The 21,579-nt window shown below is 43.4% G+C and overlaps 1 protein-coding gene across 2 annotated transcripts in view; it reads right to left on the reverse strand.

The window, feature by feature from the left end:
• The window catches only part of FBXO30 (F-box protein 30), a 223,148-nt gene that overhangs the window by 7,539 nt on the left and 194,030 nt on the right, over positions 1-21,579 (reverse strand). The window lies entirely within an intron of this gene.

Below are 21,579 nucleotides of genomic sequence, written 5' to 3' on the forward strand. Positions count from 1 at the left end.
CTATTCTGCCTTTTGTTCAGCAAGGGCATTATATGTCCACAATAGATTTACAAGATGCATATCTGCATATTCCGATTCATCCAGATCACTATCAGTTTCTGAGATTCTCTTTTCTAGACAAGCATTACCAATTTGTGGCTCTGCCGTTTGGCCTAGCAACAGCTCCAAGGATTTTTACAAAGGTTCTCGGTGCCCTTCTATCTGTAATCAGAGAACAGGGTATTGTGGTATTTCCTTATTTGGACGATATCTTGGTACTTGCTCAGTCTTCACATTTAGCAGAATCTCATACGAATCGACTTGTATCGTTTCTTCGAGAACATGGTTGGAGGATCAATTTACCAAAGAGTTCGTTGACTCCTCAGACAAGGGTAACCTTTTTAGGTTTCCAGATAGATTCAGTGTCCATGACTCTGTCGCTGACGGACAAGAGACGTCTGAAATTGGTTTCAGCTTGTCTAAACCTTCAGTCTCAATCATTCCCTTCGGTAGCCTTATGCATGGAGTTTGAATTTGGTTCTGGGGGCTCTTCAAGCTCCTCCGTTTGAACCTATGCATTCGCTGGATATTAAATTACTTTCTTGGAAAGTTTTGTTTCTTTTGGCCATCTCTTCTGCTAGAAGAGTTTCTGAATTATCTGCTCTTTCTTGTGAGTCTCCTTTTCTGATTTTTCATCAGGATAAGGCGGTGTTGCGAACTTCATTTAAATTTTTACCTAAGGTTGTGATTTCTAACAACATTAGTAGAGAAATTGTGGTTCCTTCATTGTGTCCTAATCCTAAGAACTCTAAGGAAAGATTGTTGCATTCTTTGGATGTAGTTAGAGCTTTGAAATATTATGTTGAAGCTACTAAAGATTTCCGAAAGACTTCTAGTCTATTTGTTATCTTTTCTGTTCTAAGAAAGGTCAGAAGGCTTCTGCCATTTCTTTGGCATCTTGGTTAAAGTTTTTGATTCATCATGCTTATGTTGAGTCGGGTAGAACTCCGCCTCAAAGGATTACAGCTCATTCGACTAGGTCAGTCTCTACTTCCTGGGCATTTAGAAATGAAGCTTCGGTTGATCAGATTTGCAAAGCAGCAACTTGGTCTTCTTTGCATACTTTTACTAAATTCTACCATTTTGATGTGTTTTCCTCTTCTGAAGCAGTCTTTGGTAGAAAAGTACTTCAGGCAGCTGTTTCAGTTTGATTCTTCTGCTTATAATTTCAGTTTTTTTCATTATAAGATTTACACTTTGTTTTGGGGTGTGGATTATTTTTCAGCGGAATTGGCTGTCTTTATTTTATCCCTCCCTCTCTAGTGACTCTTGCGTGGAGATCCACATCTTGGGTATTCATTATCCCATACGTCACTAGCTCATGGACTCTTGCTAATTACATGAAAGAAAACATAATTTATGTAAGAACTTACCTGATAAATTCATTTCTTTCATATTAGCAAGAGTCCATGAGGCCCACCCTTTTTGAGGTGGTTATGATTTTTTTGTATAAAGCACAATTATTCCAATTCCTTATTTTTTATGCTTTCGCACTTTTTTCTTATCACCCCACTTCTTGGCTATTCGTTAAACTGATTTGTGGGTGTGGTGAGGGGTCTATTTATAGGCATTTTGAGGTTTGGGAAACTTTGCCCCTCCTGGTAGGAATGTATATCCCATACGTCACTAGCTCATGGACTCTTGCTCAGGCGCCATCCTTTCAGCTAGCAAGATCACACACTGACTTGGTGTTGTCCTTCCTAAAATCCCATGGCTGGAAGGTGAATTTAGAAAAGAGTTCCTTAGTTCCACACACAAGAGTGACTTTCCTATGAAGATATTTCTGACAGAAGTCAGGAAATCAAAGATTATCGATACATGTCTAGCCCTTCAGTCCACTCCTTGTCTTTCAGTGGCTCAGTGCATGGAGTTAATCGGGCTGATAGTGGCGGCAATGGACATCATCCCGTTTCCTCGCTTTCATCTCAGAGCTCTGCAGTTGAACATGCTGAGACAATGGAACGGAGATTATTCGGACTTGTCCCCCCGGCTTCTACTGGAGCAGGAGACAAGGGACTCTCTTCAATGGTGGTTATCTCTGGATCATCTCTCCCAAGGAACATGCTTTCGCAGACCATCTTGGGTGATTATGACAACAGATGCCAGCCTTCTAGGGTGGGGAGCAGGCTGGGGCTCTCTAAAGGCTCAGGGAATATGGACTCAGGCAGAGTCCATTTTGCCCATAAACATTTTGGAACTCAGAACGATCTACAATGCTCTCCTTGCCTGGCCCCAGTTGGCCTCGGCACAGTTTATCAGGTTCCAGTCGGACAACATAACGTCAGTGGCCTACATCAATCATCAGGGGGGGACGGGGGACGAGGAGTTCCTTGGCGATGTCAGAAGTGTCCAAAATAATTCAATGGGCGGAGGACCATTCTTGCTGTCTGTCGGCAATCCACATTCCAGGGGTGGACAACTGGGAGGCGGATTTCCTGAGCAGGCAGACCTTTCATCCGGGGGAGTGGGAACTCCATCCGAAAGCTTTTTCCAACCTGATTCTCAAGTGGGGTCAGCCGGAATTAGATCTCATGGCATCACGGCAGAATGCCAAACTCCCGAGATACGGGTCAAGATCCAGGGACCCCCAGGCGGAACTGATAGATGCTCTGGCGGCCCCTTGGACCTTCAATCTAGCATACCTGTTTCCACCGTTTGCTCTTCTTCTTCGGGTAATTGCTCGAATCAAGCAGGAGAGGGCCTCTGATTCTCAAAGCACCGGCCTGGTAGGATTTGGTATGCAGATTTGGTGGAGATGACATCTCTACCACCTTGGAAAATTCAGTTGCGGAAAGACCTTCTGATTCAAAGGCCCTTCCTTCACCCAAATTTAGTTTCTCTGAAGCTGACTGCTTGGAGATTGAACGCTTAATCTTATCCAAGCGGGGGTTTTCTGATTCGGTCACAGACCATGATTCAGGCTCGTAAACCTGTAACTAGAAGAATTTACCATAAGATTTGGTGTAAATATCTTTACTGGTGTGAATCCAAGGGCTACTCATGGAGTATAGTTAGGATTCTATCCTTTCTCCAAGAGGGTTTGGAGAAAGGTTGATCGACGAGTTCCCTAAAGGGTCAAATCTCGGCTTTATCTGTTTTATTACACAAACATCTGGCAGATGTTCCAGATGTACTATGTTTTTGTCAGGCCTTAGTGAGGATCAGGCCTGTGTTCAAACCAGTTACTCCTCCGTGGAGTCTTAATTTAGTTCTCAATGTTCTTTAAGGGGCTCCGTTTGAGCCTATGCATTCCTTAGATATTAAGTTGTTATCTTGGAAGGTTTTATTTTTGATGGCCATTTCTTCTGCTCTGAGAGTGTCAGAACTCTCGGCCTTGCAGTATGAGTCTCCTTATCTTATTTTCCATGCAGATAAGGTAGTTTTGCGTACCAAACTAGGTTTTCTTCCTAAAGTTGTTTCTGATCGGAACATTAATCAGGAGATCGTTGTTCCTTCCTTTCTAAGAAGGAAAGACTTTTGCACAATTTAGATGGGGTCCGTGCTTGAAAGTTTTACCTGCAAGCGACTAAGGACTTTCGTCAGTCTTCTTCTCTGTTTGTGGTTTTCTCAGGGAAACGTAAGGGACAGAAGGCTACGGCTACTTCTCTTTCTTTTTGGCTGAAGAGCATCATACGTTTTGCATATGAGACTGCTGGACAGCAGCCTCCTGAGAGAGTTACAGCTTACCACGAGGGCTGTTGCTTCCTCATGGGCATTCAAAAATGAAGCTTCTGCGGAATAGATTTGCAAAGCTGCAACTTGGTCCTCTCTTCCGTTTAGGTTTCCTGTCTTGTCCCTCCCGTATCATCTGTGTACTCTAGCTTGGGAATTGAATCCCATTAGTAATTAAGATGATCCGTGGACTCATCATGTCTTAAAAAAGAAAACAGAATTTATGCTTACCTGATAAATTACTTTCTCCAACGGTGTGTCCGGTCCACGGCGTCATCCTTACTTGTGGGATATTCTCTTCCCCAACAGGAAATGGCAAAGAGCCCAGCAAAGCTGGTCACATGATCCCTCCTAGGCTCCGCCTACCCCAGTCATTCGACCGACGTAAAGGAGGAATATGCATAGGAGAAATCATATGATACCGTGGTGACTGTAGTTAGAGAAAATAATTCATCAGACCTGATTAAAAAACCAGGGCGGGCCGAGGAGGCGGAGCCAGCCGTGAACCAGTATGGCTGCAGAATAACGAAGCTCCGTATAGCCGTTCCCCACAAAACACACATGAAGGGTGAAATAACCAGCTAGAGAACTTAAAAGTCACCTGAAAGGAACTAAGACCTAGAGGAGCAACACTAGTTACAATATAGAGACGGGGGATGCTGTGACCGAAAGAAAACAAGCCCAAACCCTGCGCTCATAGAAAAGACCCGGCGCCATCTTTAAGTAACTGCGCCATTGAAATTTACAGAACAGCAGCACGATTACCGCCACACAGCAGGTTCGCAGAACAGCCACCCCACCGGAACCCTGTCTCGGTACAACTAAGGAAACTGGCCAGTACTAGATGCCGACAGAGACTCCCGGTAAGCCCACCGGAACGGAAAGCTGCACTTATTAAGCTAACAGCTCAAGAGCTGAAGAAACACCTTCACTAAACAGACCGGGGTAAGCACTTAACCACCACAGACATCTAAGCCCCACATTATAAGCTACGAGGCGAAAAAGCACAATTCTATCACATACTTACGGACATAATAAGGCTTCTAAGCATAGCGTGGCACATTACCAATAATCAGGCCTCTGCTAAAATAAACAGGCCTAACTTTACACCGGCTGCCTCCTTGTAAATTTATCTTTTTCTGCCATACACTGCACGTGGGAAACGGCTACATAACCTTCAACCTCATTAAAGCATGAAGAGGTGCTGACAAAGCACATTTAACACTTGATTAATAGCAACAGCCATACCACACTCCACATACTACAGAGATGACGTCTAAGCGCACTACTAAAGGTGATAAAACGACAAAATCAACCACTACCTCTGTTTCCAAGCTTAATTCCTACTTTAAAACAGTAGACACAGCCAGCTCAGTGCCTTCCAACAATACGCAATCAGATAGTGACATGCAAGAAGAGGACGCCGATACCATTCTACCTGAGTCTATCCTCCCTTTAACAAAAGCAGACCTGAGCTCGCTCCCTACAAAAGAGGACTTTACAATATTCATGAGCCAGGTCAGCCAGCTTATAAGAGACAGCTTATCTGAGGTCAAAAAAGACATTAGAGACTTAGGCAACAGAGTGCAACAATTAGAAGGACATGCTGAAGAGATCTCTGAACCAATCAATTTGCAAAGTCTACAGATCCAACACCAAACTAACGAAATACGACAAATGCAGATGCAAATAGAAGATTTGGACAATCGTGGCAGACGCCAAAACTTAAGAATAAGGGGAATCCCAGAAAGCATAACAACTGATACGCTTTCACAATATGTTCAGGACCTCTTTAGCCACCTATTAGACAATAAAGAAGACACCAATATTTCCATAGATAGAATGCACAGAGCTTTAAAACCTAAACCCCCACCCAAAACTCCACCAAGGGATGTTATCTTGCGCTGTCACAACTTCAAAGATAAAGAATTAATACTAGCCGCAGCTAGAAAGAAAGCACCTATATGCAAAGATGGTGACAAGATACAAATATTTGCGGACCTAAGCCCGCTAACCCTCTCTAAACGAAGAGAAGTCAAATTTCTTACATCACATCTACAGGATCACAACATCCCCTACCGGTGGGGTTTCCCCTTCTCCATAAGAGTCATCAAGGAAAACAAAGAAACTACCTACAAAGACCTAGAAGATTTGGACTCTTTCTGCACTCAATTAAATATCCCCTTACCAAGACAAATACCACAACCCCCGGATCAAGCAGAAGATACACACATAACAACAAACTCCCTACCAAAGATTCAACGCCAGAGATGGACTACAGTCAGCAGGAAACGAAAAAAAAAGCTCTCAACAACCAGCGCCCCTCAGACCTCGACTTCAGACCCAACTTGAGAGACTGAGAATAACCACAGAACTCTAATTGTATATACACAAATTCAGATGTCATTGGACAACTCTGTTTAAGTTCTGAATTGCCCTATTACTCAGATACCCATAAAGATGATGCGTTCTCACGCCAAAATTTAGTAAAACATTCTCCCTTCATATACTGACTAAGCATAAGCAAGGGGAAACGTCAGTAGTAATACTGTGTTACTACCCGTCCTCCATATTTTCATTACTAAGACCAGGGATGTTCCCCCCGATCTTGAACCAGTTCTTGTTTGTTTTGTTATTGGTTTGTTTGTTTTTCTCCCTTTACCATCTCCTTACTTCTTTCTTTTCTTCCTGCATACCCCCCCTTACTGCTCATCTGCCACTTCAGGAAAAACTTGTGTTCTTACGGCCTCTTAGGTTGTTCATTTTATTGATGGTTTCTTTTATTTCAGCTCCCCTGGGGGAATATGGGATCTACAGGTCATCACATGGCGGTGTCGGCGACTCCGGCACTCCCCTACGCACCCAAAGGTATATATTATATGTCGGAAAAGCGGACACCCCGGACATGCCTTGTCAGGACTCTGCGGTAAGAGAAATAGAACACCACACTTTAGCACAATACTCGTACACCAGAGACACATATGGCACATAGACCAATACTGATAACCTCCCAAAATGCTAAAGGTTTAAACTCTCCCACGAAGAGGTCAGTCGCCCTACAATGGTTCACCAAACAAAAAAGCTCTATCGCATTCATACAAGAAACACACTTCTCCAGACTCAAGGAACCCAAATTTCAGAACAGAAACTTCCCTCTTTGCTTTCTTAATTCCAATGATAAGAAAAAGAACGGAGTAGGGATTCTTATACACCATTCTCTCCCTTTCAAATTGCTGCACACTAAACAAGACACAGAGGGCAGAATACTCATTCTGGTAGGCCTTATATACAACAGACCCGATACTCTGGTCAATATATATGCCCCCAGCACAAATAGGACTAAATTCTATAACAAATTAAAAACCATGGTACAAGAGGTAAACAGGGGTTGTCTTATCTTAGGAGGAGACCTAAATGCCACCTTAAATCCTGCCATAGACACAACATCAAATAACACCAAAACCTCACCAAGACCCCCACACTCCATCTTTAAGTGCATTAGGCATCTATGCCTGGTCGACACTTGGAGATTGCAACATCCGTCACAGCGGAACTTTACTTTCTATTCTCACCCGTGGGCAATGTACTCTAGGATAGACCATCTCTACATAGATCAGTCCCACCTCTCCCTACTGCACGACTCAGACATTATCCCAACGACCTGGTCCGATCATTCTCTGATAACAATGGAGTTAAATTGGCCAGACTCACCTACTCTCCCATTTATATGGAGACTAGACACGTATCTCCTTCACCACCCTCCAACCACACAGAAATTAAGGACGACTTTAACTGATTACTTCAACACTAACGCGATACCAGAAACCCGCCCTCTTTTTGTGTGGGAGGCTCATAAGACAGTATTTAGGGGCGAGTGTATCAAACATAGAGCATACCTCAAAAAACAGTATGATACTCAACTAAATTCCCTGACAACGGAACTACACACGCTTGAACTCAGACATAAACAGAGTCCACAAGATAGAGACACTCTTAGCAAACTGACAAACATCAGGAAAGAGCTTAATGCTTTACTTTTCTCTGAAGCCCAGAGGAAAACTTTACGACTCAGAAAGAAATACCTTTATGAAGGAAATCGGCCAGGCAAGTTACTGGCCAACTCACTCAAGGACAGAGCTTACATGACACACATTCATAGCCTTAAGACCCCCCAAGGAGAAACTATCCAGGACAGTAAAGAAATAGCTGCACACTTTAGGGATTTTTACAAACGGCTATATAATCTTGAGACCAATACCACCCCAAAGCATACACAACAGATGATAAATTATATCCAATCGGCCAACCTTACCAAACTAACACAAACATTAGATCTAGAAAAGCCCATTACATTGACAGAAATTCTGAACGTCATCAAAGACCTCCCCACAGGGAAAAGCCCAGGACCAGACGGCTTAACCAATCTATATTACAAGACTTACAGAGAGATCTTAGCTCCACATTTGTTAAATCACTTTACGGCCCTTGACGAAAGAAGCAACCTTACAAAAGACTCTTTAGCAGCACACATCACAGTAATTTTAAAGCCAGACAAATCAAGCGATGAACCGGCTAACTACAGGCCAATCTCACTTTTAAACGTCGATATAAAGATTTTAGGGAAAATTATAGCAAACCGCCTAAACTCAGTTCTCACCGACATTATTCACACTGACCAAGTAGGCTTTGTACCTGGCCGAGAGGCTAGAGATAATACCCTTAGAGCCCTAACACTAATAGAATTCTCCAAATATCAAAACATCGAATCAGTACTTATAGCTATAGACGCTGAAAAAGCATTCGACCGAACTAATTGGCAATTTTTAAAATTACTCTTAAAAAATTTAGGATTCGGCCCCAAAATCATAAACAGAATATTCAGCCTATACTCCCACCCAAATGCTAAAGTAAAAGTTAACAAAATTCTATCAGATGCCTTTCCAATTCAGAATGGCACACGTCAGGGATGTCCGCTATCCCTGATCCTCTTCATCTTAATGATGGAAGTGTTTGCATCGCGAGTACGCATGAACCAACACATTAAAGGAATAGAGATTGACCAACAAAATTACAAAATAGCATTATACGCGGACGACGTGTTATTCACAGTCTCATCCCCATCCTCGTCCATACCAGCAATCATGTCTGAGTTGGACGAGTTTGGAACATACACCAGCTTTCTGGTCAATAAACAGAAATCTGAGATCCTAAACATTAACTTGTCTGACACCAAATTTAAAGCCCTATCTTCGGTCTGCCCACTACGACTTAAAACAGACACAATCAAATATTTAGGGATCCATCTCTCACCGAACCAGACAACCCTATTTGACAAAAATTATAACACACTCTTACTTAATACACAGCGGGACCTTAAAACATGGACGAACAAACCAATTTCCTGGTGGGGTAGGATTCAAGCCATAAAAATGACGACATTGCCTAGGATCCTCTATATGTTACAAACTCTCCCGCTACACCTACCGCTTTCATACCTAAATAAGGTCCAGAAAACCCTTAACACATTTGTATGGAATAAGTGTAGACCAAGAATCAATAAAAACACGATGTACAGGTCCAACCTAAATGGCGGGCTAGGCCTACCTAAGATTGAGGAATATTACCAAGCAGTTACACTACAAAGGATCCTGGACTGGCACAAAACGCATGAACACAAAGCATGGGTTACAATAGACTCACATATCCTAAAAGCCCCCCAGGTACACGCTCTCTGCTGGGTATCTAAAGACCTTAGACCCCCCCAATGCACTTACCTTGAAATTCATAAACAGCTCTTCAGATGTTTGGACCATATAATAGCCACTAAACATCACATATCCACATACAGATCACCCCTATTCCCAGTTGTCCTAAATGCAGAAATGATAGGGGGCCTAGACAAGGGATTCCAAAGACTAATTGAGTGGGACTACACCATCCCCCTATTCAAATTTACGGAAGCAGGGAAATTATTAGAAAGAGATAAACTAACGGATGTAGCTGAGGGGAGATTTTCCAAATGGCTAAAATACGCCCAATTACACCATTATATACACACATCTCCTTACAAAATAGATCTCCTAAGGAGACCCACAGCCTTTGAACATCTCTGCCTCACTGGGATAATCCCAAGAGGGACACTTTCCTTATCACGTAGGATCCTCATAAGTACCACTTCAGACACATTACCATCATTCACTGCCAAGTGGAACACGGATCTTGCAATAGACCTAGACATAGAAGATTGGAATAAAATATTTTGATCAGTTAAAAGGTCCTCCTCTTCTACATCGATACTAGAATTAAACTTTAAACTACTCCTTAGATGGTACCTCACCCCATCGAGGATAGCCAATATATACCCCGGCACCTCAGGCTTATGCTGGAGAGGCTGTGGAGCCCTTGGCAGTGTCGTACATATGTGGTGGCATTGCCCTAAAATACGTCCTCTATGGGATGCAGTTGAAACCTACTATAAACAATGCATCACAGCCAACTTTCAATTAACACCGAGGCTAGCCCTGTTGAATGATTTACCAAAGATACCATGTCGCCTGAAGACGCTGGTCCTACAAATAGGCCTTAACAGTGCTAGAAAACTGATAGCTAAACATTGGAAAAAACCCAACACACCAAACAAACCTATGTGGACAGAGGAAGTTGAGGAACAGTTTTCCCTAGAAAAATATGGCTACATGTGCCGTAACAAAACACAAACCATCTTAGACGCCAGTTTCTTATGGCAAGAGTACCTTTGAGATAATTCATCATTTTCCCTTAAACCACAAACACGCTATACATACCTTATTATCAGCTACCGGATAGTCTTGCCAGGGACTGACAAACACACTAGAGGTCGGGGAGTGCCGGACCGCCGGGACGGCCCATGACATTTTCCTCAGGTGAGCGATATGTTTCTTCTTTATCAATATTGACGAGGGATCGGCAGGAAACTTTCTTAAGTTATATTTTTGTTGTTATGTTTGTTTTTATTTGTTTTTACTTGTTAGATTGTTATTTTTGTCATGACCAACTCACATACTCAAGCACTATGCAGCAAGAGCCTAACGTGCCTTCCACCTACAGACTTTATCAGATGTTTGAACTATCTCTTAGACTATGAACGCCTTAAAAGAAAAGACAAATCCAACCCACAACATCTCTGTTTGTAACGCTGCATCGCCTTTTGAATGTTGAATTTTGCTTGATGTACAATCTGTAAAAATAACAAATAAAAAAAAAATAAAAAAAAAAAAAAACCAGGGCGGGCCGTGGACCGGACACACCGTTGGAGAAAGTAATTTATCAGGTAAGCATAAATTCTGTTTTCTCCAACATAGGTGTGTCTGGTCCACGGCGTCATCCTTACTTGTGGGAACCAATACCAAAGCTTTAGGACACGGATGATGGGAGGGAGCAAATCAGGTCACCTAGATGGAAGGCACCACGGCTTGCAAAACCTTTCTCCCAAAAATAGCCTCAGAAGAAGCAAAAGTATGAAATTTGTAAAATTTGGTAAAAGTGTGCAGTGAAGACCAAGTCGCTGCCTTACATATCTGATCAACAGAAGCCTCGTTCTTGAAGGCCCATGTGGAAGCCACAGCCCTAGTGGAGTGAGCTGTGATTCTTTCAGGAGGCTGCCGTCCGGCAGTCTCATAAGCCAATCGGATGATGCTTTTAAGCCAAAAAGAGAGAGAGGTAGAAGTTGCTTTTTGACCTCTCCTTTTACCAGAATAAACAACAAACAAAGAAGATGTTTGTCTGAAATCCTTTGTAGCCTCTAAATAGAATTTTAGAGCACGAACTACATCCAAATTGTGTAACAAACGTTCCTTCTTTGAAACTGGATTCGGACACAAAGAAGGCACAACTATCTCCTGGTTAATGTTTTTGTTAGAAACAACTTTCGGAAGGAAACCAGGTTTAGTACGCAAAACCACCTTATCTGCATGGAACACCAGATAAGGAGGAGAACACTGCAGAGCAGATAACTCTGAAACTCTTCTAGCAGAAGAAATTGCAACCAAAAACAAAACTTTCCAAGATAGTAACTTAATATCTACGGAATGTAAAGGTTCAAACGGAACCCCTTGAAGAACTGAAAGAACTAAATTGAGACTCCAAGGAGGAGTCAAAGGTTTGTAAACAGGCTTGATTCTAACCAGAGCCTGAACAAAAGCTTGAACATCTGGCACAGCTGCCAGTTTTTTGTGAAGTAAAACAGATAAAGCAGAAATCTGTCCCTTCAAAGAACTTGCAGATAATCCTTTCTCCAAACCCTCCTGTAGAAAGGATAGAATCTAATGAAATTTTTATCTTGTTCCATGGGAATCCTTTAGATTCACACCAACAAATATACTTTTTCCATATTTTATGGTAAATTTTCCTAGTTACAGGCTTTCTAGCCTGAACAAGAGTATCAATGACAGAATCTGAAAACCCACGCTTTGATAAAATCAAGCGTTCAATCTCCAAGCAGTCAGTTGGAGTGAAGTCAGATTCGGATGTTCGAATGGACCTTGAACAAGAATGTCCTGTCTCAAAGGTAGCTTCCATGGTGGAGCCGATGACATATTCACCAGGTCTGCATACCAAGTTCTGCGTGGCCACGCAGGAGCTATCAAGATCACCGAAGCCCTCTCCTGATTGATCCTGGCTACCAGCCTGGGAATGAGAGGAAACGGTGGGAATACATAAGCTAGGTTGAAGGTCCAAGGTCCCTGGATCTGGACCCGTAGCAAGGAACCTTGAAGTTCTGACGAGACGCCATCAGGTCCATGTCTGGAATGCCCCATAATTGAGTTATTTGGGCAAAGATTTCCGGATGGAGTTCCCACTCCCCCGGATGGAAAGTCTGACGACTCAGAAAAACAGAATTTATGTTTACCTGATAAATTACTTTCTCCAACGGTGTGTCCGGTCCACGGCGTCATCCTTACTTGTGGGATATTCTCTTCCCCAACAGGAAATGGCAAAGAGCCCAGCAAAGCTGGTCACATGATCCCTCCTAGGCTCCGCCTACCCCAGTCATTCGACCGACGTTAAGGAGGAATATTTGCATAGGAGAAACCATATGGTACCGTGGTGACTGTAGTTAAAGAAAATAAATTATCAGACCTGATTAAAAAAACCAGGGCGGGCCGTGGACCGGACACACCGTTGGAGAAAGTAATTTATCAGGTAAACATAAATTCTGTTTTCTCCAACATAGGTGTGTCCGGTCCACGGCGTCATCCTTACTTGTGGGAACCAATACCAAAGCTTTAGGACACGGATGAAGGGAGGGAGCAAATCAGGTCACCTAAATGGAAGGCACCACGGCTTGCAAAACCTCTCTCCCAAAAATAGCCTCAGAAGAAGCAAAAGTATCAAACTTGTAAAATTTGGTAAAAGTGTGCAGTGAAGACCAAGTCGCTGCCCTACATATCTGATCAACAGAAGCCTCGTTCTTGAAGGCCCATGTGGAAGCCACAGCCCTAGTGGAATGAGCTGTGATTCTTTCGGGAGGCTGCCGTCCGGCAGTCTCGTAAGCCAATCTGATGATGCTTTTAATCCAAAAAGAGAGAGAGGTAGAAGTTGCTTTTTGACCTCTCCTTTTACCGGAATAAACAACAAACAAGGAAGATGTTTGTCTAAAATCCTTTGTAGCATCTAAATAGAATTTTAGAGCGCGAACAACATCCAAATTGTGCAACAAACGTTCCTTCTTTGAAACTGGTTTCGGACACAGAGAAGGTACGATAATCTCCTGGTTAATGTTTTTGTTAGAAACAACTTTTGGAAGAAAACCAGGTTTAGTACGTAAAACCACCTTATCTGCATGGAACACCAGATAAGGAGGAGAACACTGCAGAGCAGATAATTCTGAAACTCTTCTAGCAGAAGAAATTGCAACTAAAAACAAAACTTTCCAAGATAATAACTTAATATCAACGGAATGTAAGGGTTCAAACGGAACCCCCTGAAGAACTGAAAGAACTAAGTTGAGACTCCAAGGAGGAGTCAAAGGTTTGTAAACAGGCTTAATTCTAACCAGAGCCTGAACAAAGGCTTGAACATCTGGCACAGCTGCCAGCTTTTTGTGAAGTAACACAGACAAGGCAGAAATCTGTCCCTTCAGGGAACTTGCAGATAATCCTTTTTCCAATCCTTCTTGAAGGAAGGATAGAATCTTAGGAATCTTAACCTTGTCCCAAGGGAATCCTTTAGATTCACACCAACAGATATATTTTTTCCAAATTTTGTGGTAAATCTTTCTAGTTACAGGCTTTCTGGCCTGAACAAGAGTATCGATAACAGAATCTGAGAACCCTCGCTTCGATAAGATCAAGCGTTCAATCTCCAAGCAGTCAGCTGGAGTGAAACCAGATTCGGATGTTCGAACGGACCCTGAACAAGAAGGTCTCGTCTCAAAGGTAGCTTCCAAGGTGGAGCCGATGACATATTCACCAGATCTGCATACCAAGTCCTGCGTGGCCACGCAGGAGCTATCAAGATCACCGACGCCCTCTCCTGATTGATCCTGGCTACCAGCCTGGGGATGAGAGGAAACGGCGGGAACACATAAGCTAGTTTGAAGGTCCAAGGTGCTACTAGTGCATCCACTAGAGCCGCCTTGGGATCCCTGGATCTGGACCCGTAGCAAGGAACTTTGAAGTTCTGACGAGAGGCCATCAGATCCATGTCTGGAATGCCCCACAGCTGAGTGACTTGGGCAAAGATTTCCGGATGGAGTTCCCACTCCCCCGGATGCAATGTCTGACGACTCAGAAAATCCGCTTCCCAATTTTCCACTCCTGGGATGTGGATAGCAGACAGGTGGCAGGAGTGAGACTCCGCCCATAGAATGATTTTGGTCACTTCTTCCATCGCTAGGGAACTCCTTGTTCCCCCCTGATGGTTGATGTACGCAACAGTTGTCATGTTGTCTGATTGAAACCGTATGAACTTGGCCCTCGCTAGCTGAGGCCAAGCCTTGAGAGCATTGAATATCGCTCTCAGTTCCAGAATATTTATCGGTAGAAGAGATTCTTCCCGAGACCAAAGACCCTGAGCTTTCAGGGATCCCCAGACCGCGCCCCAGCCCATCAGACTGGCGTCGGTCGTGACAATGACCCACTCTGGTCTGCGGAATGTCATCCCTTGTGACAGGTTGTCCAGGGACAGCCACCAACGGAGTGAGTCTCTGGTCTTCTGATTTACTTGTATCTTCGGAGACAAGTCTGTATAGTCCCCATTCCACTGACTGAGCATGCACAGTTGTAATGGTCTTAGATGAGTGCGCGCAAAAGGAACTATGTCCATTGCCGCTACCATCAAACCGATCACTTCCATGCACTGCGCTATGGAAGGAAGAGGAACGGAATGAAGTATCCGACAAGAGTCTAGAAGTTTTGTTTTTCTGGCCTCTGTCAGAAAAATCCTCATTTCTAAGGAGTCTATTATTGTTCCCAAGAAGGGAACCCTTGTTGACGGAGATAGAGAACTCTTTTCCACGTTCACTTTCCATCCGTGAGATCTGAGAAAGGCCAGGACAATGTCCGTGTGAGCCTTTGCTTGAGGAAGGGACGACGCTTGAATCAGAATGTCGTCCAAGTAAGGTACTACAGCAATGCCCCTTGGTCTTAGCACAGCTAGAAGGGACCCTAGTACCTTTGTGAAAATCCTTGGAGCAGTGGCTAATCCGAAAGGAAGCGCCACGAACTGGTAATGCTTGTCCAGGAATGCGAACCTTAGGAACCGATGATGTTCCTTGTGGATAGGAATATGTAGATACGCATCCTTTAAATCCACCGTGGTCATGAATTGACCTTCCTGGATGGAAGGAAGAATAGTTCGAATGGTTTCCATCTTGAACGATGGAACCTTGAGAAACTTGTTTAAGATCTTGAGATCTAAGATTGGTCTGAACGTTCCCTCTTTTTTGGGAACTATGAACAGATTGGAGTAGAACCCCATCCCTTGTTCTCTTAATGGAACAGGATGAATCACTCCCATTTTTAACAGGTCTTCTACACAATGTAAGAATGCCTGTCTTTTTATGTGGTCTGAAGACAACTGAGACCTGTGGAACCTCCCCCTTGGGGGAAGCCCCTTGAATTCCAGAAGATAACCTTGGGAGACTATTTCTAGCGCCCAAGGATCCAGAACATCTCTTGCCCAAGCCTGAGCGAAGAGAGAGAGTCTGCCCCCCACCAGATCCGGTCCCGGATCGGGGGCCAACATTTCATGCTGTCTTGGTAGCAGTGGCAGGTTTCTTGGCCTGCTTTCCCTTGTCCCAGCCTTGCATTGGTCTCCAAGCAGGCTTGGCTTGAGAAGTATTACCCTCTTGCTTAGAGGACGTAGCACTTTGGGCTGGTCCGTTTCTACGAAAGGGACGAAAATTAGGTTTATTTTTTGCCTTGAAAGGCCGATCCTGAGGAAGGGCGTGGCCCTTACCCCCAGTGATATCAGAGATAATCTCTTTCAAGTCAGGGCCAAACAGCGTTTTCCCCTTGAAAGGAATGTTAAGTAGCTTGTTCTTGGAAGACGCATCAGCCGACCAAGATTTCAACCAAAGCGCTCTGCGCGCCACAATAGCAAACCCAGAATTCTTAGCCGCTAACCTAGCCAATTGCAAAGTGGCGTCTAGGGTGAAAGAATTAGCCAATTTGAGAGCATTGATTCTGTCCATAATCTCCTCATAAGGAGGAGAATCACTATCGACCGCCTTTATCAGCTCATCGAACCAGAAACATGCGGCTGTAGCGACAGGGACAATGCATGAAATTGGTTGTAGAAGGTAACCCTGCTGAACAAACATCTTTTTAAGTAAACCTTCTAATTTTTTATCCATAGGATCTTTGAAAGCACAACTATCCTCTATGGGTATAGTGGTGCGTTTGTTTAAAGTGGAAACCGCTCCCTCGACCTTGGGGACTGTCTGCCATAAGTCCTTTCTGGGGTCGACCATAGGAAACAATTTTTTAAATATGGGGGGAGGGACGAAAGGAATACCGGGCCTTTCCCATTCTTTATTAACAATGTCCGCCACCCGCTTGGGTATAGGAAAAGCTTCTGGGAGCCCCGGGACCTCTAGGAACTTGTCCATTTTACATAGTTTTTCTGGGATGACCAACTTGTCACAATCATCCAGAGTGGATAATACCTCCTTAAGCAAAATGCGGAGATGTTCCAACTTAAATTTAAACGTAATCACATCAGGTTCAGCTTGTTGAGAAATGTTCCCTGAATCAGTAATTTCTCCCTCAGACAAAACCTCCCTGGCCCCATCAGACTGGGTTAGGGGCCCTTCAGAACCATTATTATCAGCGTCGTCATGCTCTTCAGTATCTAAAACAGAGCAGTCGCGCTTACGCTGATAAGTGTTCATTTTGGCTAAAATGTTTTTGACAGAATTATCCATTACAGCCGTTAATTGTTGCATAGTAAGGAGTATTGGCGCGCTAGATGTACTAGGGGCCTCCTGAGTGGGCAAGACTCGTGTAGACGAAGGAGGGAATGATGCAGTACCATGCTTACTCCCCTCACTTGAGGAATCATCTTGGGCATCATTGTCATTGTCACATAAATCACATTTATTTAAATGAATAGGAATTCTGGCTTCCCCACATTCAGAACACAGTCTATCTGGTAGTTCAGACATGTTAAACAGGCATAAACTTGATAAAGTACAAAAAACGTTTTAAAATAAAACCGTTACTGTCACTTTAAATTTTAAACTGAACACACTTTATTACTGCAATTGCGAAAAAACATGAAGGAATTGTTCAAAATTCACCAAATTTTCACCACAGTGTCTTAAAGCCTTAAAAGTATTGCACACCAAATTTGGAAGCTTTAACCCTTAAAATAACGGAACCGGAGCCGTTTTTAACTTTAACCCCTTTACAGTCCCTGGTATCTGCTTTGCTGAGACCCAACCAAGCCCAAAGGGGAATACGATACCAAATGACGCCTTCAGAAAGTCTTTTCTAAGTATCAGAGCTCCTCTCACATGCGACTGCATGTCATGCCTCTCAAAAACAAGTGCGCAACACCGGCGCGAAAATGAGGCTCTGCCTATGATTTGGGAAAGCCCCTAAAGAATAAGGTGTCTAAAACAGTGCCTGCCGATATTATTATATCAAAATACCCAGATTAAATGATTCCTCAAGGCTAAATATGTGTTAATATTGAATCAATTTAGCCCAGAAAAAGTCTACAGTCTTAATAAGCCCTTGTGAAGCCCTTATTTACGATCTTAATAAACATGGCTTACCGGATCCCATAGGGAAAATGACAGCTTCCAGCATTACATCGTCTTGTTAGAATGTGTCATACCTCAAGCAGCAAGAGACTGCTCACTGTTCCCCCAACTGAAGTTAATTGCTCTCAACAGTCCTGTGTGGAACAGCCATGGATTTTAGTGACGGTTGCTAAAATCATTTTCCTCATACAAACAGAAATCTTCATCTCTTTTCTGTTTCTGAGTAAATAGTACATACCAGCACTATTTCAAAATAACAAACTCTTGATTGAATAATAAAAACTACAGTTAAACACTAAAAAAACTCTAAGCCATCTCCGTGGAGATGTTGCCTGTACAACGGCAAAGAGAATGACTGGGGTAGGCGGAGCCTAGGAGGGATCATGTGACCAGCTTTGCTGGGCTCTTTGCCATTTCCTGTTGGGGAAGAGAATATCCCACAAGTAAGGATGACGCCGTGGACCGGACACACCTATGTTGGAGAAATCCGCTTCCCAATTTTCCACTCCTGGGATGTGGATTGCAGACAAGTGGCAGGAGTGATTCTCCGCCCATTGAATTATTTTGGTCACTTCCTCCATCGCCAGGGAACTCCTTGTTCCCCCCTGATGGTTGATATATGCAACAGTCGTCATGTTGTCTGATTGAAACCTTATGAATTTGGCCTTTGCTAGTTGAGGCCAAGCTTTGAGAGCATTGAATATCGCTCGCAGTTCCAGAATGTTTATCGGGAGAAGAGATTCTTCCCGAGACCATAGACCCTGAGCTTTCAGGGGTTCCCAGACCGCGCCCCAGCCCACCAGACTGGCGTCGGTCGTGACAATGACCCACTCTGGTCTGCGGAAGCTCATTCCCTGTGACAGGTTGTCCAGGTTCAGCCACCAACGGAGTGAATCTCTGGTTCTTTGATCTACTTGGATCGTCGGAGACAAGTCTGTATAATCCCCATTCCACTGTCTGAGCATGCACAGTTGTAATGGTCTTAGATGAATTCGTGCAAAAGGAACTATGTCCATTGCCGCAACCATCAAACCTATTACTTCCATGCACTGCGCTATGGAAGGAAGAAGAACAGAATGAAGTACTTGACAAGAGCTTAGAAGTTTTGATTTTCTGGCCTCTGTCAGAAAAATCTTCATTTCTAAGGAGTCTATTATTGTTCCCAAGAAGGGAACACTTGTTGACGGGGACAGAGAACTTTTTTCTATGTTCACTTTCCACCCGTGAGATCTGAGAAAGGCTAGGACAATGTCCGTATGAGCCTTTGCTTTTGACAGAGACGACGCTTGAATCAGTATGTCGTCCAAGTAAGGTACTACTGCAATGCCCCTTGGTCTTAGCACCGCTAGAAGGGACCCTAGTACCTTTGTGAAAATCCTTGGAGCAGTGGCTAATCCGAATGGAAGTGCCACAAACTGGTAATGCTTGTCCAGAAAGGCGAACCTTAGGAACCGATGATGTTCCTTGTGGATAGGAATATGTAGATACGCATCCTTTAAATCCACCGTGGTCATGAATTGACCTTCCTGGATGGTAGGAAGAATTGTTCGAATGGTTTCCATCTTGAACGATGGAACCCTGAGAAATTTGTTTAGAATCTTGAGATCTAAAATTGGTCTGAATGTTCCTTCTTTTTTGGGAACTATGAACAGATTGGAGTAAAACCCCATCCCTTGTTCTCCTAATGGAACAGGATGAATCACTCCCATTCTTAACAGGTCTTCTACACAATGTAAGAATGCCTGTCTTTTTATTTGGTTTGAAGACAATTGAGACCTGTGGAACCTCCCCCTTGGGGGTAGTTCCTTGAATTCCAGGAGATAACCTTGAGAAACTATTTCTAGCGCCCAAGGATCCTGAACATCTCTTGCCCAAGCCTGAGCAAAGAGAGAGAGTCTGCCCCCCACCAGATCCGGTCCCGGATCGGGGGCCAACACTTCATGCTGTTTTAGTAGCAGTGGCAGGTTTCTTGGCCTGCTTACCCTTGTTCCAGCCTTGCATCGGTCTCCAGGCTGGTTTGGTTTGAGAACTATTACCCTCTTGCTTAGAGGGTGTAGAATTTGAGGCTGGTCCGTTTCTGCGAAATGGACGAAAATTTGGCTTATTTTTAGCCTTAAAAGACCTATCCTGAGGAAGGGCGTGGCCCTTTCCCCCAGTGATGTCTGAAATAATCTCTTTCAAGTCAGGGCCAAACAGCGTTTTACCTTTGAAAGGGATGTTAAGCAATTTGTTCTTGGAGGACACATCCGCTGACCAAGACTTTAGCCAAAGCGCTCTGCGCGCCACAATAGCAAAACCTGAATTTTTCGCCGCTAATCTAGCTAATTGCAAAGTGGCGTCTAAGATAAAAGAGTTAGCCAATTTAAGTTCTTGAACTCTGTCCATAACCTCCTCATACGAAGAGTCTTTATTGAGCGACTTTTCTAGTTCTTCGAACCAGAAACACGCTGCTGTAGTGACAGGAACAATGCATGAAATTGGTTGTAGAAGGTAACCTTGCTGAACAAACTTTTTTTTTAAGCAAACCCTCTAATTTTTTATCCATAGGATCTTTGAAAGCACAACTATCTTCTATAGGGATAGTAGTGCGTTTGTTTAGAGTAGAAACCGCCCCCTCGACCTTGGGGACTGTCTGCCATAAGTCCTTTCTGGGGTCGACCATAGGAAATAATTTTTTAAATATAGGGGGAGGAACAAAAGGTATGCCGGGCCTTTCCCATTCCTTATTTACAATGTCCGCCACCCGCTTGGGTATAGGAAAAGCATCGGGGGGCACCGGGACCTCTAGGAACTTGTCCATCTTACATAATTTCTCTGGAATGACCAAATTGTCACAATCATCCAGAGTAGATAACACCTCCTTAAGCAGAGCGCGGAGATGTTCCAATTTAAATTTAAAAATAACAACATCAGGTTCAGCTTGTTGAGAAATTTTTCCTGAATCTGAAATTTCTCCCTCAGACAAAACCTCCCTCCTGGCCCCTTCAGATTGGTGTGAGGGTATGTCAGAACCATTATCATCAGCGTCCTCATGCTCTTCAGTATCTAAAACAGAGCAATCGCGCTTTCTCTGATAAGTAGGCATTTTGGACAAAATGTTTTTAATAGAATTATCCATTACAGCCGTTAATTGTTGCATAGTAAGAAGGATTGGCACACTAGATGTACTAGGGGCCTCTTGTGTGGGCAAGACTGGTGTAGACACAGAAGGGGATGATGCAGTACCATGCTTACTCCCCTCGCTTGAGGAATCATTTTGGGCAACATCATTATCAGTGGCATCATTGTCCCTACTTTGTCTGGACACTATGTCACATTCATCACATATATTTAAATGGGGAGGAACCTTGGCTTCCAAACATACAGAACATCGTCTATCTGATGGTTCAGACATATTAATAGGCATAAACTTGATAACAAAGTACAAAAAAACGTTTTAAAATAAAACCATTACTGTCACTTTAAATTTTAAACTGAACACACTTTATTACTGAAAATGTGAAAAAGTATGAAGGAATTGTTCAAAATTCACCAAAATTTCACCACAGTGTCTTAAAGCCTTAAAAGTATTGCACACCAAATTTGAAAGCTTTAACTCTTAAAGTAACAGAACCGGAGCC

Source organism: Bombina bombina, chromosome 4 (genome assembly GCF_027579735.1).
Source record: "Bombina bombina isolate aBomBom1 chromosome 4, aBomBom1.pri, whole genome shotgun sequence".
Taxonomy (NCBI): domain Eukaryota; kingdom Metazoa; phylum Chordata; class Amphibia; order Anura; family Bombinatoridae; genus Bombina; species Bombina bombina.